Genomic DNA, 15341 nt, shown 5'->3' with positions numbered 1-15341 from the left:
AGAACATTTTTCCCATGCTTACACTTATAGTGTTCCTCATTAATGTTCATTGATTTAAAACAAGAGAATTAAACTGCAGGACTACCGAGCCTTATTTAAAAAAAATAAACAAAAAACGAGAAAATAATACCAAAAAAAAATTAAAAGAAAAAAAGAAGAAGAAGAAGATGAAAGTGGGCAAGCTTTCCTAAATAAAGGACTAGAAACAATTACCCATAGCTTTGGGAGTTGAGTGTTCAACCTTTAAACAGAGTTGACATGAAAACTGCTAATCCCTTGGGTTTTGAGATAGTTAAAATCAACAATGATTAATCTTAAGGTTGAAAAATCTTATGATAAATCATACTTATTAATGAGGAACACTTTAAGACATTTACCCCAATTCTATGTAGGGCTGAGCAGAAATTCGAAAATCCGACTCCAACCCCGACTTCGACTTGTCGGAGTTGGAGTCGGAGTTTTTTTCTAGTGGAAAGTAGGAGTCAGAGTTTTTTTCCAGTGGAAAGTCGGAGTCGGAGTCGGAGTCGGAGTCTAGGCGGATCCAACTCCAACTCCCTATTCTGACTCCGCATCTGACTCCGCTCCGCTAATGTACATATTTTATAAAAAAAAATGTGTTTTTCTATATAGTAATCATATAAATATAAATATAATAACATGTAATATTAATGTATAAATACTAAAATGCTTAATAACATGTAACATTGTAATACTAATGTATAATATAACATATAACACTAATATATAAATAATAAATTTATAATAGCATGTAATACTAATGTATAAAAATTAAAATTGATTATATAGATTTTATATAACTATATCTTATATAGTAACATCATTAGTTAAATTCAATAATATACTAGCAATTAGCACTAGTTATTAGTTATAAACTTATAGTAAATAAGTTAATAAATATTACTAATTTACTATATACTAATAGACTAATAGTATTAGACTATTAGTATATAGTAAATTACTAATATATATAATAGTATACTATTAGTTATATATATTAAATTAATATCTTTAAGTTATTATCTATTAGTAATTTAGTACTAGTGTAGTGTTATCACATATTATTAGTTACTAGTTATTACATCTAGACTATCTAGTTATAAGTTATTAGACTATAGTAAATAAGTTAATAAATATTACTATATATTAATAGACTAATAGTATTAGTATTAGTGTATTACTAATATAATATATATATATAATAGTATACTATTAGTTAATATATATTAAATTAATATCTTTTAAGTTATTATCTATTAGTACTAGTGTAACTAGTGTTATTACATATAATTAGTTACTAGTTATTACATCTAGTTATTTAATATTTGTTATAGACTATAGTAAATAAGTTAATAAATATTACAAATTTACTATTATACTGTATACCAAATTACTAATATAGTTCAATAGTATACTATTAGTTACATATATATTAAATATATATCTATAAGTTATTATCTATTAGTATTAGTGTAACTAGTGTTATAGACATATTATTAGTCACTAGTTATTACATCTAGACTATTTAGTTATTAGACTATAGTAAATAAGTTAATAAATATTACTAATTTACTATATATTAATAGACCAATAGTATTAGTATTAGTGTATTACTAATATATAATATATATAATAGTATATATTTTTACTAACTTAAATATATTTTTACTTACTTATTAATTTATTTTTATTGTTTAGAAGTAGATTAGTAGAATGTAGAAGTAGAAATCAGTAAACGGCGCCGTTATTAGAAAAAAGGGTTGCGTGAAACGGTTTATTTTTATTGTTTAGAAGTAGATTAGTAGAATGTAGAAGTAGAAATCAGTAAACGGCGTCGTTATTAGAAACTGGGTTGCGTGAAACGGCGCCGTTTCACGCAACCCTTTTTTTTTCCCAATATCTGTCACTGAAACGGCGCTGTTTGGGGTTATTTTAACCCCAAACGGCGCCGTTTTAGTGCATCGTATTAGGTTCCCCCCCCCCCCCCCCCAGATTCCCTCCCCTCCCCCTTCGCTGAATCACTTTCTCCCTCACCTCTCATCTCAGTCTTCACTCTTTAAAACCCTCACCTCTCATCTGAACCCGTGAACCCGTGAACCATTGCCGTGTCGTTGCTCCTCCGTCGCCCCTCCGACCTCCATTGCTCCTCTGGATAATTTCCTCTTCTTTCTTTCAAGTAATGTTCATTCTCTCTCTCTAGATTTTGATCTCAGATCCACCGACATTTGTTTGCCTGGTTCAGATGCTTCTTTTATTTTTTTTTTCTTAATATTTTCTAATAGATCACCGGATCGGATTGATTACTCTTCATTGCAATATTCTTTTTTTTTTTTTTCAAATAATGTACTTGTTTGCTTGTTGTCGCTAATACCAGTTGTTCTGAGTCTCTAACCAAGATTTATCACTAAGGTTTTATATTTTGTTTGTTTGTTTTTTTGATAAGTAATTGAAAGATGTTTTTTCCCAGGCGGGGGAATAAATTTTGTGGTTGTCTTGCTTCTAATGCTAAATAAGTTGGAGCGGAGTGGGGTGCAAGTGGAGTCGGAGTCAGAGGTTGGATTCGGCCTCCGACAAAGTCAGAGTCGGAGTCGGAGGAGGCCAAATCCGACTCCGGTTGCATCGGTGCTCAGCCCTATAGAATTGAACAACTGTTGATACTGTCCTTGTGGATATAACTCCTGGTGTTAAGTAGTCACGAATCAACTTTTTTGAGAATTCAGAATTATGTTTGATTATTTTTATTTGGATTTTGAGCTTTATACAATATTCATCTAAATTAATTTTCACTATTTTGCTCAATGATTAGCAAAATGCTAGTTGGGGGTGTGATTGAGCTAAAATATTGTATATTTTATACATTTAAAACTAATATATTTTAATTATTTTACTGACATTATTATTGGTATTAAATGAAAAATTGATTAATAGGCATAAATTCGAGTTGTGATTTAAATCGATTAATATCATGATTTATGTTCAATTTTATAACCTATGATTTAATTGAGTAATAATTCTTCACATACACAATATGTTTTTAATATTCCATTCTTGCTTTTTATTTTTTACTTTTTTATTTTATTTTGTTCAGCTTTTCAAAGGGTTAGACGGGAAGAGAAAAAAGGCTAGGAACTTTCGGACTTCAGCATTTCAGTTGGCTCTTTTTTGGTTTTGGAACGTGAAGATGCACACTGGAAAGGGACTGGACTTATAGGAGCTGCGGCCCTGGTCGGATTTCACGGGAAGGACTGAAGGACGCTTGCTAGTTTTTGGAATTTTTTTGGTTTGGTCCGTAGAGAGCTTTTGACTTTGGAGGGGGCCACGCTTACGGAAAGAGATGTTGGGAGCTGTTCTGACACAGAGACGAGTCTAAATAAAGGAGGGACGAAATTTAACGTGGTTCGGCAATTGCCTACGTCCATAGCTGCTGTAATTTCACTATAAAACGATTTTTACAGAAAACTCTCTCTCACCCACTCTCTACACTGTCTGCACACACGCAGCACACACTCTCTTCTTTCTTCTCTACACTTCTCTGTTGCGCTCTCTGATACTTAAGCTCTCCTATTTATAGGAGAGCAGATCAGTACTATGCAGCAATTTGCTGCATGATTCTTGGGGAGGTGGGGAGGTGCCTAACAAACCAAAGAAGCAAACGGTGCATGGCTCACCGTTTGCTATTTTGTCTCCATCTGCAACAATCTCCCACTTGGAGACAAATGAGTCTACATATCTTCATAGCAACCATCACAGCAACTTTAAGTCATTCCTTTAAGTACGAAGGCCAACTGAAGCTATACACAGCTTCAGTTTGTCAGCAGTAACTACTTTTGTAAACATGTCTGCTGGGTTTTCTGCTCCTCGAATCTTCTCAAGTATCAGCTGTCCACTATCGAGAAGAGATCGGATAAAATGATATCGCAACTGTATGTGTTTTGTTCTGGAATGAAAGGCTGGATTCTTTGCAAGAAAAATAGCACTCTGACTATCACTGTGCAGAATGCCTTTTTCATTCTTCTTTCCCAATTCCTCCAAGAATGACTGCAACCAAACCATTTCCTTCCCTGCTTCAGTTATAGCAACGTATTCCACTTCTGTAGTTGAGAGAGCAACAATCTTCTGTAACTTAGAAGCCCACGATACAGCTGTACCACCCAGCGTATACACAAATCCAGTAGTACTTTTTCTGCTGTCAACGTCACCTGCTAAATCAGCATCTACATATCCCTGTAGTTTTAAACCTGCTTTTGTAAAGCATAGTGACGTATCTGAAGAGCCTTGTAGATATCTTAAAATCCACTTGACTGCTTCCCAATGCTGCTTTCCTGGATTACTCATGTACCTGCTCACAGCTCCCACTGCTTGTGCAATATCTGGCCTTGTACAGACCATGGCATACATAAGACTACCAATAGCAGATGCATAGGGTATTCTGTCCATGCATTCTTGCTCTTCCTCCGTCTTTGGCGACTGATCCTTAGTTAGTCGAAAGTGACTAGCTAAGGGTGTGCTTACTGGTTTCGCCTTGTCCATGTTAAACCTTCTAAGCACCTTCTTTACATACTCCTCCTGCGAAAGCTTGAGAGTATCATTAGACCTGTCTCTAATAATTCTCATACCAAGGATTTGTTTTGCAGCACCCAAATCCTTCATCTCAAACCGCTTTGACAACTGCTTCTTTAGTTCATTGATTTCCTCGATGCTTGACCCTGCAACGAGCATATCATCCACATATAACAGTAGGATAATATAAGAGTTGTCAAAGTTCTTCATATAGCAACAATAGTCGGCCTGCAATCTTGTAAATCCATTACTGCACATGAAGTTGTCAAACTTCCGGTACCATTGTCGTGGAGCTTGTTTTAGGCCATACAAGCTCTTCTTCAGTTTGCAAACTAGATTCTCTTTTCCCTTCACTGAGAATCCTTGTGGCTGGTGCATATAGATGTCTTCCTCCAAATCACCATGAAGGAATGCAGTCTTCACATCTAACTGCTCAAGATGTAGATTCTCTGCAGCCACAATTGCCAACACTAGCCTGATCGTTGTCAATTTTACAACTGGAGAGAAAATGTCTGTGTAGTCGACACATTCTTTTTGTTGAAACCCCTTCACGACCATTCTGGCTTTGTAGCGCTTGCTACCATTGTGTTCTTCTTTAATTCTGTACACCCATTTATTGTGCAAAGCCTTCTTGCCTTTTGGAAGCTTAGTTAGCTCCCATGTCTGATTTGACATCAGTGATTCCATCTCATCTTGCATGGCTTTCTCCCACTTGATCGAATCTTCAATTCGTAAAGCTTCATCATAACTTTCCGGTTCACCACTATCTGTTAGCAAGATGTAGTATAGAGATGGTGAGAACCGCTGTGGTGGCCTAATTGTTCTTGAAGATCTTCGAGTAGCAGTGAGTGGTGTACGTTGTTCGATCTGTGTATCATCATTTTCTTGATCCTCGTTCTGATCAGTGTTGACTCGAGTAACATCAAAGTCAACAACCTCAGGTTTCTTTGGCTGTTCCTCAGATTCAGCTTGTGACTTAGCTTTGTACAGAATCTGCTCATTAAATATCACATTTCTACTTCTGATGATTTTGCGATTTTTATCATCCCAAAATCGATAGCCAAATTCTTCATCACCATAACCGATGAAAAAACATTTTCTAGATTTGGCTTCTAACTTGTTACGATCAGTAGAATCTATGTGAACATATGATAAACAGCCAAAAACTTTCAAATGGGAAAGATTTACCTTCTTTCCGCTCCAGACTTCCTCTGGTAGATCGAACTTTAAGGGAACTGAAGGTCCCCGATTAATCAAATAGGCTGCAGTGTTAATTGCATCAGCCCAAAAACATTCAGGCAATCCTGAATTCAGCCTCATGCTTCTGGCACGTTCGTTGAGAGTTCTGTTCATGCGTTCAGCTACGCCATTCTGCTGCGGTGTCCCGAGAATAGTCTTCTGAAATCTAATCCCATTTGCAGCACAGAATTCTTTGAACCCTCCGTCGATGTACTCTCTCCTCCATTGTCTGACCTCAGACATTTTAACTTCAAGCCTGTTTCATTTTCAACCATGGCTTTCCACTTCTTGAAAGTATCAAATGTTTCAGATTTATTTTTCAAAAAATAAACCCATACTTTCCTGCTTGAGTCATCAATAAATGAAACATAGTACCGCGATCCTCCAAGAGAAGTGACTGGGGATGGCCCCCACAAATCTGTGTGCACCAACTCCAACTTTATAGATTTTGGAGTTCTACCATTTTTCAGGAAACTAACCTTTTTCTGTTTCCCAAAAATGCAACCTTCACACATGTCGAAATCAGTTGATTCCAACTTTGGTAACTTCCCCTTGGATAATAGTACTTTCATTCCTTTCTCACTCATATGACCAAGCCTTTGATGCCATAGGTTGGCATTTGCATAAGCAATTGCAATAGTATCTCTAATACTTGAAGTCATGTATAGAGTACCTGTTTTTGTGCCTCGAGCTACTACCATAGCTCCTTTTGTTATCTTCCATGTGCCACCGGTAAATAGTACCGAATGCCCATCAGCATCAAGTTGTCCTACAAAAATCAGGTTCCTCATGAGTTTGGGAACATGTCGCACCTTCTATAGCAACCATGCACTTCCATTGGGCAGATTGATTGGTACATCTCCCATGCCTTCGATTTCCAATGCTTCACCATCTGCTAAGTACACTTTCCCGAAATCACCAGTGACATAATTCTGCATGATTTCTCGGTGTGCTGTAGTGTGGAACGAGGCTCCTGAATCTAACACCCAAGATTCAATTTGATTGTCGACTGAAAGAAGTAAGGCATCTTGGAGATCTTCTGTTGTGGCATTAACAGAGTCATGCTCATTCTTCTTCTTTGCTTCTTTGCAATTATTTTTGAAGTGGTCAATCTTGCCATAATTCCAGCACTGTACTTGTTTTCCGGACCTTGATTTACTTCTGCCTCTTCGGGACTTCGATCTACCCAGATTTGAACTTCTACTAGCTCCTCTACCTCTCGTCTCGAGGTTTAAGGCAGAATTGGAAGTTGATGCTTCTCCCGTATCTCTTCTGCGAACTTCCTCGCTAAGAATATGGTCCCGGATATCTTGATACTTCATCTTTGTTTTGCCATAAGAATTGCTGACAACTGTTCTCATGGCTTCCCAGCTCTTTGGCAATTGAGATAGAGCAATCAGTGCACGTACTTCATCATCAAATTCAATCCCCACTGAAGCTAATTGATTGATGATGGTGTTGAACTCATTCAGATGCTGAATAACTGGAGTTCCTTCTGCCATTCTCAAGTAGAATAGCTTGTACATCAAATGCACTTTATTATTGGCTGATGGCTGCTCGTACATGTCCGATAGAGCTTTCATCAAATCCGTCGTGGTCTTCTCCTTTCCCACATTGTGTGCAACTGATCTTGACAGTGTTAGTCGAATGACTCCCAACACTTGTCTGTCAAGGAAACTCCAATCTTCATTGCTCATGTCATCTGGCTTTCTTCCTAGGAGTGGAAGATGTAGTTTCTTCCCATAGAGATAATCCTCTATCTGCATTCTCCAGTAGGCAAAGTCTGTACCGTCAAATTTCTCGATACCAACACCTTTAGCTTCTTCTCCAGCCATAACTTTACAAATGAGTTCAAATTCAAACAAACAAAGATCACCGTTGCGTCCAAAACACTCAAATTAGCTGGAAACGAGTCCGGAATGATCCAAATAGTTTGTTAGCACTATTTGATCATCGCGATGGAACTCCAACTGGCGTGATTTAGCCCAAAAAATGATCTACAACACGTAGATGGTTCAGATCTAATATACTGATGCCGAATCTCAAAATTTCGACCGTACGGATGAGTCCGGAATGATCCAAATAGTTGGAAAGCACTATTTGATCGTCGAAATCGGATTCCGAATGGCTTAGATCTAGCCAAAAACAGATCTGAAAAAAGGGACAGTTCTGATCTGTTTGGCGCGTGAGATACACGCGCTGCACAGTGCGCGTGGACAACGCGTGGGCGCGTGGAATACACGCGCGTACAGTACTGTGCGCGTGGGGGAGAGTGAGGCGCGTGTGACACACGCGCCGAACCTCTCTAGGGCGCGTGGGGGCGCGTGGGCGCGTGTCCTTCACGCGTCTTCAACCTCTGGCGCGGGTGGGGGCGCGTGGGAGCGTGTGGTGCACGCGTCTTCAACCTCCGGAGCGCGTGGGGCGCGTGAGTTGCAGCAAATGCACGCGCCGATCTTCTAGGGGCGCGTGTAGCCTCGTCCGACCTCCGTTTTCGATTCCGTTTGCGGCAACGGATTCGTCTCGACGCGAGGAACACCTTGGAGTTGTCAAAAATTGATTTTGAACAACTTGAATTTTCGGACAGCTCGAACCAGTGCTCTGATACCAGTTGTGGGGAGCTGTTCTGACACAGAGACGAGTCTAAATAAAGGAGGGACGAAATTTAACGTGGTTCGGCAATTGCCTACGTCCACAGCTGCTGTAATTTCACTATAAAACGATTTTTACAGAAAACTCTCTCTCACCCACTCTCTACACTGTCTGCACACACGCAGCACACACTCTTCTTTCTTCTCTACACTTCTCTGCTGCGCTCTCTGATACTTAAGCTCTCCTATTTATAGGAGAGCAGATCAGTACTATGCAGCAATTTGCTGCATGATTCTTGGGGAGGTGGGGAGGTGCCTAACAAACCAAAGAAGCAAACGGTGCATGACTCACCGTTTGCTATTTTGTCTCCATCTGCAACAAGAGAAAGGGAACGAAGTACTTTTTCGGAGGAAGGTGGGACACTGACACAGAGGTTTTTCTTTTCTTCATTGGGTCGAGGAAAGGCACACAGTCACGGGACTTGAGCTGGAACCAGGAGGAAGATTTGGAGCGAGAGAACTTTCGGGGAGAGTTTTTATTATTTTTTGTTTGGGTTACGGACTGACGGGAGCAAAAATTATTTTGAGAGAGCAGAGGAGAAAGGGCTTTGAGAAAAAGGGGGATAGACGCAATGGACGGAGAGGGGTAGTTTTCGTTTTGATGCTGTGGGGAGTTTTTCTCGGCTGTTGAGGTCGGGTTTTTGACTGGGACACAGGGTTAGGCAAGTAAACAAGGCCAGATCTATTATGCATGTTTATTGGACAGGTTCAGTTTTTCTTCTTGTATTTTAGCTAGACTATAGGCCGTAGTCAAGCTTGGTGGGTTAATGAACATTCTCACATGCAATCGACTTCATCCCCCAGCCCATTGTTAATGGGCCGGATAGGCGACAGTAATGCGGTGACATCCTTGATTAATAGTCAGAGCTACCGCATTGTGTGTCACAAGACTAACATCCACTACCGTGAACTTTGTGAAGATATGAAAGCATTCTACGAGGACACTCGGCATAGTTGGAACGCCGAGAAGCGTAAGAATTGAACTAATTGTATTTGTATCAATATATTTAATTCTTCATGCAGTACTGCTACAGCATGCATGCACGCATTAATAAGTACATCCATCCATCCTATTGTACGTACGTACATGATCATGTGGGATATTTTACTTGTTTTCTGATTGAGTAATAATTGTGATCAGTGTATTGGCAATATTAATTGCTGGTTAAAACATAAAATGCATATATGTATGTATATATCCGAGCATCATATATAGGTTATAGAGACGCGTACAATTAGTCCATATATATTATTTAGAACCAAAACGCAGACAATTGAAAGAGATTGGAAATTCTGAAATCTCTTATGGCAAATATATAATCGATCAGCGCCCTTCAATTCATACACCTCAATATGGTTCTGAACATATCAATCAGAAGCAGGCTTTGAAGAGGCAGCAGCAGCAGAAAATATCCAAACTGCACAATAATTAACAATCAAATTATCTCTAAAATAAGAAAATGTGATAATTAGTAGGCAGTGTCGTTCTTAATAAGGAGAATACTTAGACAGCACATACTACTTATCGAGATCAGGAACATATGTATATAGATTAATTATGATGGCTAGCCCGGCCAGTACCGTACTACACATGAAGACTTGAGCTTTTGCATCTTAAGCTGCATGCAGTTTGAAACTTTTTTTTTATTTTTTTTATTTTTTTAACTTAATCAAAACACCTCGTATATTCATGACATTTTCTCAGTTACATTTCTCTCTCATCACAGTTCTCTCTATAACATCTGGTCCACATTCTGTCCAGACCTTTTCTTCCTCACTTTCTAACTCTAGAGCTAATTTAGCTAAAGAATGAGCCGTTGTATTCCCCTCTCTGGGGGTATGTTCTATCTTCCACTCCTCCCTACCTACTGTATAGTATCTAATATCATGTATAATATGTCCAAACCAAGACAAATCCTCATTGGACCTATTTACCGCATTAACAACTGCAAGAGCATCCCCCTCTATTACAACCTTTCTGATGTTTAAGGCATTACAAACCTCTATTGCCTTCCAAAGAGTATAGCACTCTGCCAGAACTGTTTCCACCACCATCTCTTTCTTCTCACAAGCAGAGAGTAGAACTTCACCTCTATCATCTCTCAGAATGATGCCAATCCCCATAGTCCTTGTATGCTTGTTTAAAGCTGCATCCCAATTAATCTTCACGCAGTCATCAGGTGGTTTATTTCATTTATTCGGCCCACCAGTTTCTGGGCTGCTTCGAGTTCTTCCCAAATCATTTGCTGCATGAAATTCTTCCATACTGATCCTAGCCAGTTCAGCAACCTTACCTGGACTTTGGAAAACCTCTTCATATATGTATTTATTCCTTTGCAACCAAAGGCTATGCATAGTTGTTGCAACCCATTCTATGTCCGCTTGGCCCAAACTACTCTGCAACTTCTTCCAAAGTTTCATAAAATCTAGTTCTTCTGAATTCCATTTCCTGCACGAGGCTTTGGTCCACAGACCACACATCATTTGAAGTAGGGAAATTCCAGAGCAAATGAGTAACTGATTCCTCCTTGGACAAGCATATAGGGCAGCAGGGGTTATTTAATATTCTTTTTTTACGAGGTTATCCTTAGTAGGCAAGATGTTATTTCCTGCCTTCCATAGAAACATTTTTACCACTCGTAGCACTTTCATTCCCCAAATGTGTTTCCAACTCTCATCATGTACCAATTTTGTCAAGGTTTCTCCCTGAGCTCTCCTCTTTCTACGCAAATCCACATAATATGCACTTCTCACAGTTTAAATTCCATCCTTTGTATATCCCCATATCAACTTGTCTTCAGCTCCCAGTTTGCTAATTGGCAAGCAGCAAATGACTTCAGCTTCATCTCTTTAAACATCTGATTGACTGTCTCTTTCTTCCACTCCTTGGTTTGAATGTTAATAAGGCCACTAACCCTTTCTCCTTCCTCCCCTTCCTTGTAAACTGATTGCACAGAGAAAGTCGTTAGTGAGGGTATCCATCTATCACCCCATATTCTAATTTTCTCCCCATTCCCTACCCTCCACCTAAGTCCCTCTTTTAGCAAATTTAACCTTTCCCAAACACTCCTCCAAATTAAAGATGGTGTCACCCCCAACTTGGCCTCCAATAGGTGTTGTTGCTTACAATACTTGTCTCTGTACACATGAAATGCAATTGAGTTTGGGTTTTCTAACATCCTCCACCCTTGTTTTGCTAAAAGGACAAGGTTAAAGCTCTCCACATTTCTAAAACCCAAACCACCCTTTGTTTTCGAGGCTCCCATCTTTTCCCAACTTCTCCAATGGATTTTCTGCTCTCCTTCCTTACTTCCCCACCAGAACCTTGTTAACAATTGATTCAGTTACTTGCAAATCCTTTTAGGCAGTTTAAATACACTCATTGTATAAGTTGGGATGGATTGCAAGACTACCTTTATCAAGATCTCTCTTCCAGCCTGAGTAAGAAACTTGTTCTTTCAATTGTTATTTTTTTGCCAAACCCTCTTCTTGATGCTCCTGAAAGTATTCACCCTTGATTTCCCCACCACCGCTGGTAGGCCTAGATACTTCTCAAAACTGCCACATATTCTTGTCCCAGCCTCCCTTAGTATGTCCCTTTTGATGTTCTCTCCTGTGTTCTCCCCGGACAGAACTGGACCGGACCAAATGAAAAATAAATAAAAAAAATATAATTTATATAAATAATTTTATAAATTAATTATATAATCTAATATGGTATTAAAAAAAATAATACTAATAGTCTAATATTATAATATACTATAGTTATACTAATACTAATATAGACTATATAGTTATATTAAATACTATAAGTAATACTAATACTAATATAATTATAGCTAAATCACTATAAATATAACTATATATATTTAGTATGAATGTATTATTATATTCTTTAATGTATAACTATAATATATAATACTACTATATATTAATAGATTAACATATTATAAGAATTATAGTATAAATTATAATATACTAAATCACTATAACAGTATAACTAATACTAATATATAGCTATACTATTAGTCTACTATTAATACTATTATATAGTTATACTTTTCACTATAATTAGTATTAATATATAGCTATACAGTATACTTATACAGTTGTACTAATACTATTAGTCTATTATATTGTCTAAGACTCTTAAGTCTAATATAGGTTATATGGATATAACTAATACTAATATTATTAATACTAATAATGTAGAAAATAATTATACTAACTAATTGATTTAACATAACTAATATTACTAAAATAATATAGCTATACTAAATTACTAATAATCTAATAAAAATACTATTATATATATAGTTATACTAATCGTAAATTCATAGTAACTAAATCATTATAAGTATATAAGTATATATATTTATTATCAATGTATTATTATACTGTTTAATATATAACTATTAACTATAATATATAGTACTAGTATATATTAATATATTAACATATTATAAGAGTTATGGTATAAATTATAATATATCATATATGTATAATTTATAAATTTATAATGTATTAGTATAGTTAACTTCATATGTAATATGTTAGTATTAAATCACTATAACTACTTAGAGTATTAGTAATATAGTACTTAATATAACTACATAAAGTATTAGTAATAAGAGTATTACTATTATTTAATATAGTATTACATAGAGTACTAATCAATGTGTGGTGTTTGAAGAGATATAGTAATACTAGTATGTTACATATAGTATTACTATTATTACATATAGTTATTAGTTATAGTATTAGTACTAGTGTATTATTAGTTATAGTAAATAAGTTAATAACTATTACTAATTTACTATATACTAATAGACTAATAGCATTAACGTATTACTAATATATATATATATATATTAATATATATAATAGTATACTATATATATTAAATATTTCACAACATAATTACATAAATATTAAACAAAATGTCATAGGGAAGAAAAAAAGTCAATTGTGGTCCGAATGGACCGACCGGACCGAATGGGACCCAACCGTCCCGACCCTTAGGGAGTTCAGTCCAGTCCAGGGTAGGAAAACCCTGGACCAAATAGGTCCGGTCCGGTCCACAAAACCTCCCTGGACCGGACCGGACCGGACCGAACTCATCCCTACTTAGATACATCCCCCAACCATTTCCGTCTTCTTGTACCTCTACTTCCTTCACCTCCCCAATCGTATTGCCTATTTGTTTCCCCCTTTCGATCGTCATGCACATCATAGGTAGATTATACATGTGTACCCACATAACTTCCTTCTCAAACTCCATACTCAGCGGTTTAGTAAAACCATCGAATAGGTTTAGGACTATCATAGCATAGTCAAACAACCACGGCTTCCCTCCCACACCCTCTGCATATTTGCCAAGGTGTCGAACAGGATCACGAATGTGTTTCTCCCCACTTCTTTGAAAGATGCAGGTTTACTGATACGCCACACCTTCGCCATCGTCGCATCGATTATCTCCTTCCTTATCCTTCTCTCCGTCACTATTTTGCCCACTAAACTCCTTTCCCCTCTCTGCATTACCTCTCTGTAACCGTCCCCAGCCATCTAAATGGCTGTGTACTCCTCCTCCTTCCGCCTCAGTTTGCCCCACCTCTCACCCAACTCATCCACCCTGCCACCACCATCATTGCAAACGATTGGTGAATAACCAACTCTTTTCCCAAAAGGCAAAGATAACCGCGCTAAACCTCTGCCTTTTCAGAGAGAAAAAGCGATAGAGAGAATCTAGGCACGTAAATCTACGATCTCTAATATATCTTGAAGAGACATGCAGTTTGAAACTTGATTCACAAATATATATCCTTTCTATATATATAATTAAAAAAAAAAAAAAAACCACAAATTAGTATGATCTCATGTTTTTATTTTCTTGAAGTATTAAATTAAAAGAAATGCCCAAAAGGTATATTAATTATCAGTATTCCATGTTCAGTCTCCCATGATATTCTCAACTTTCGACTGAGAGTATCGATCTTATAAGAGATAGCTAGCGGACAATGGGCAACCGGCTGGCGCAGCTCCCGCCCCCACATGCGCACTTAATTAGTTTGCCATGCACCGGGAGTGAGGGGGTGGAATTGAGTCGCACGTACAAACCATGCAGGAAAACAACCCAGGCCAGATTGATCTGGGATATAGTCAACGGGCTCTGCCGGTCAACGACGACTCGCGGACGGAACGATAAAGAAATTAAGAGAAATCGAGTGAAGAACGAACATACCAGTCCTCGACACAGTCAGTACTTTCTTTGCTGCGGTCTGAAGCATCCGCAGCTGTAGGTTGTGCACGGTGGTGGAAGGCGGCCACCGGGAGGGGGGGGGCGAGGAGGGCGGGGGGGGCGGGGGGGCGGGGGCCGACGCGGCCGACAAAAGGAGTTGGCCCCTGCAGGTCGGAAGAGCTCATTTGATCTATCTTGATTGTATGTCGAGGTGATGAAGTCTGAAGAGCTAGCAATGCTTTTAATTGACCTACGAAGGAAGGGACGGAGAAGCTAGCTGCTACCTACCTCCCTCAACACATACACATCATTGACCTGCTAATCAGGTAGACCCAAGTCAACCCAGGTTGGATAGTTCAGACTCAAAAACGAGAAATCATACATACATACATGCATAAATATATATATATATATATACGAGGAATCATATATACATACATATAAATATATATTAATATATTAAACTCAACCAAATTAAATAAGAAGACTCCTGATAAATTCATGATATATAAGAAATTAATATGAAATATAAATATATAATATTTTTTTATGAGAAGCAGCGCAAACTAATATTGATCTGATTAATATTTCACAGTGCATGGCCAGTTTATTTAATTAATTTCCAAGACACGGTAAAA

General features: G+C 37.6%; 1 long non-coding RNA gene across 1 annotated transcript; it reads right to left on the bottom strand.

Annotated features, from left to right (window-relative positions):
* Positions 1-9623: 9623 nt before the first annotated feature.
* LOC122313018 lies at positions 9624-14819 on the bottom strand. The gene is made up of 2 exons (XR_006243258.1): positions 14707-14819; positions 9624-9883 (listed from the first exon to the last, which is right to left on the bottom strand). It is a non-coding gene; the product is annotated as an uncharacterized LOC122313018 (long non-coding RNA).
* Between the last annotated feature and the right edge of the window lie 522 nt (positions 14820-15341).

The sequence above is a fragment of the Carya illinoinensis genome, chromosome 6, assembly GCF_018687715.1.
Source record: "Carya illinoinensis cultivar Pawnee chromosome 6, C.illinoinensisPawnee_v1, whole genome shotgun sequence".
Taxonomy (NCBI): Eukaryota; Viridiplantae; Streptophyta; class Magnoliopsida; order Fagales; family Juglandaceae; genus Carya; species Carya illinoinensis.
This window is presented reverse-complemented; position numbering and strand designations above follow the sequence as displayed.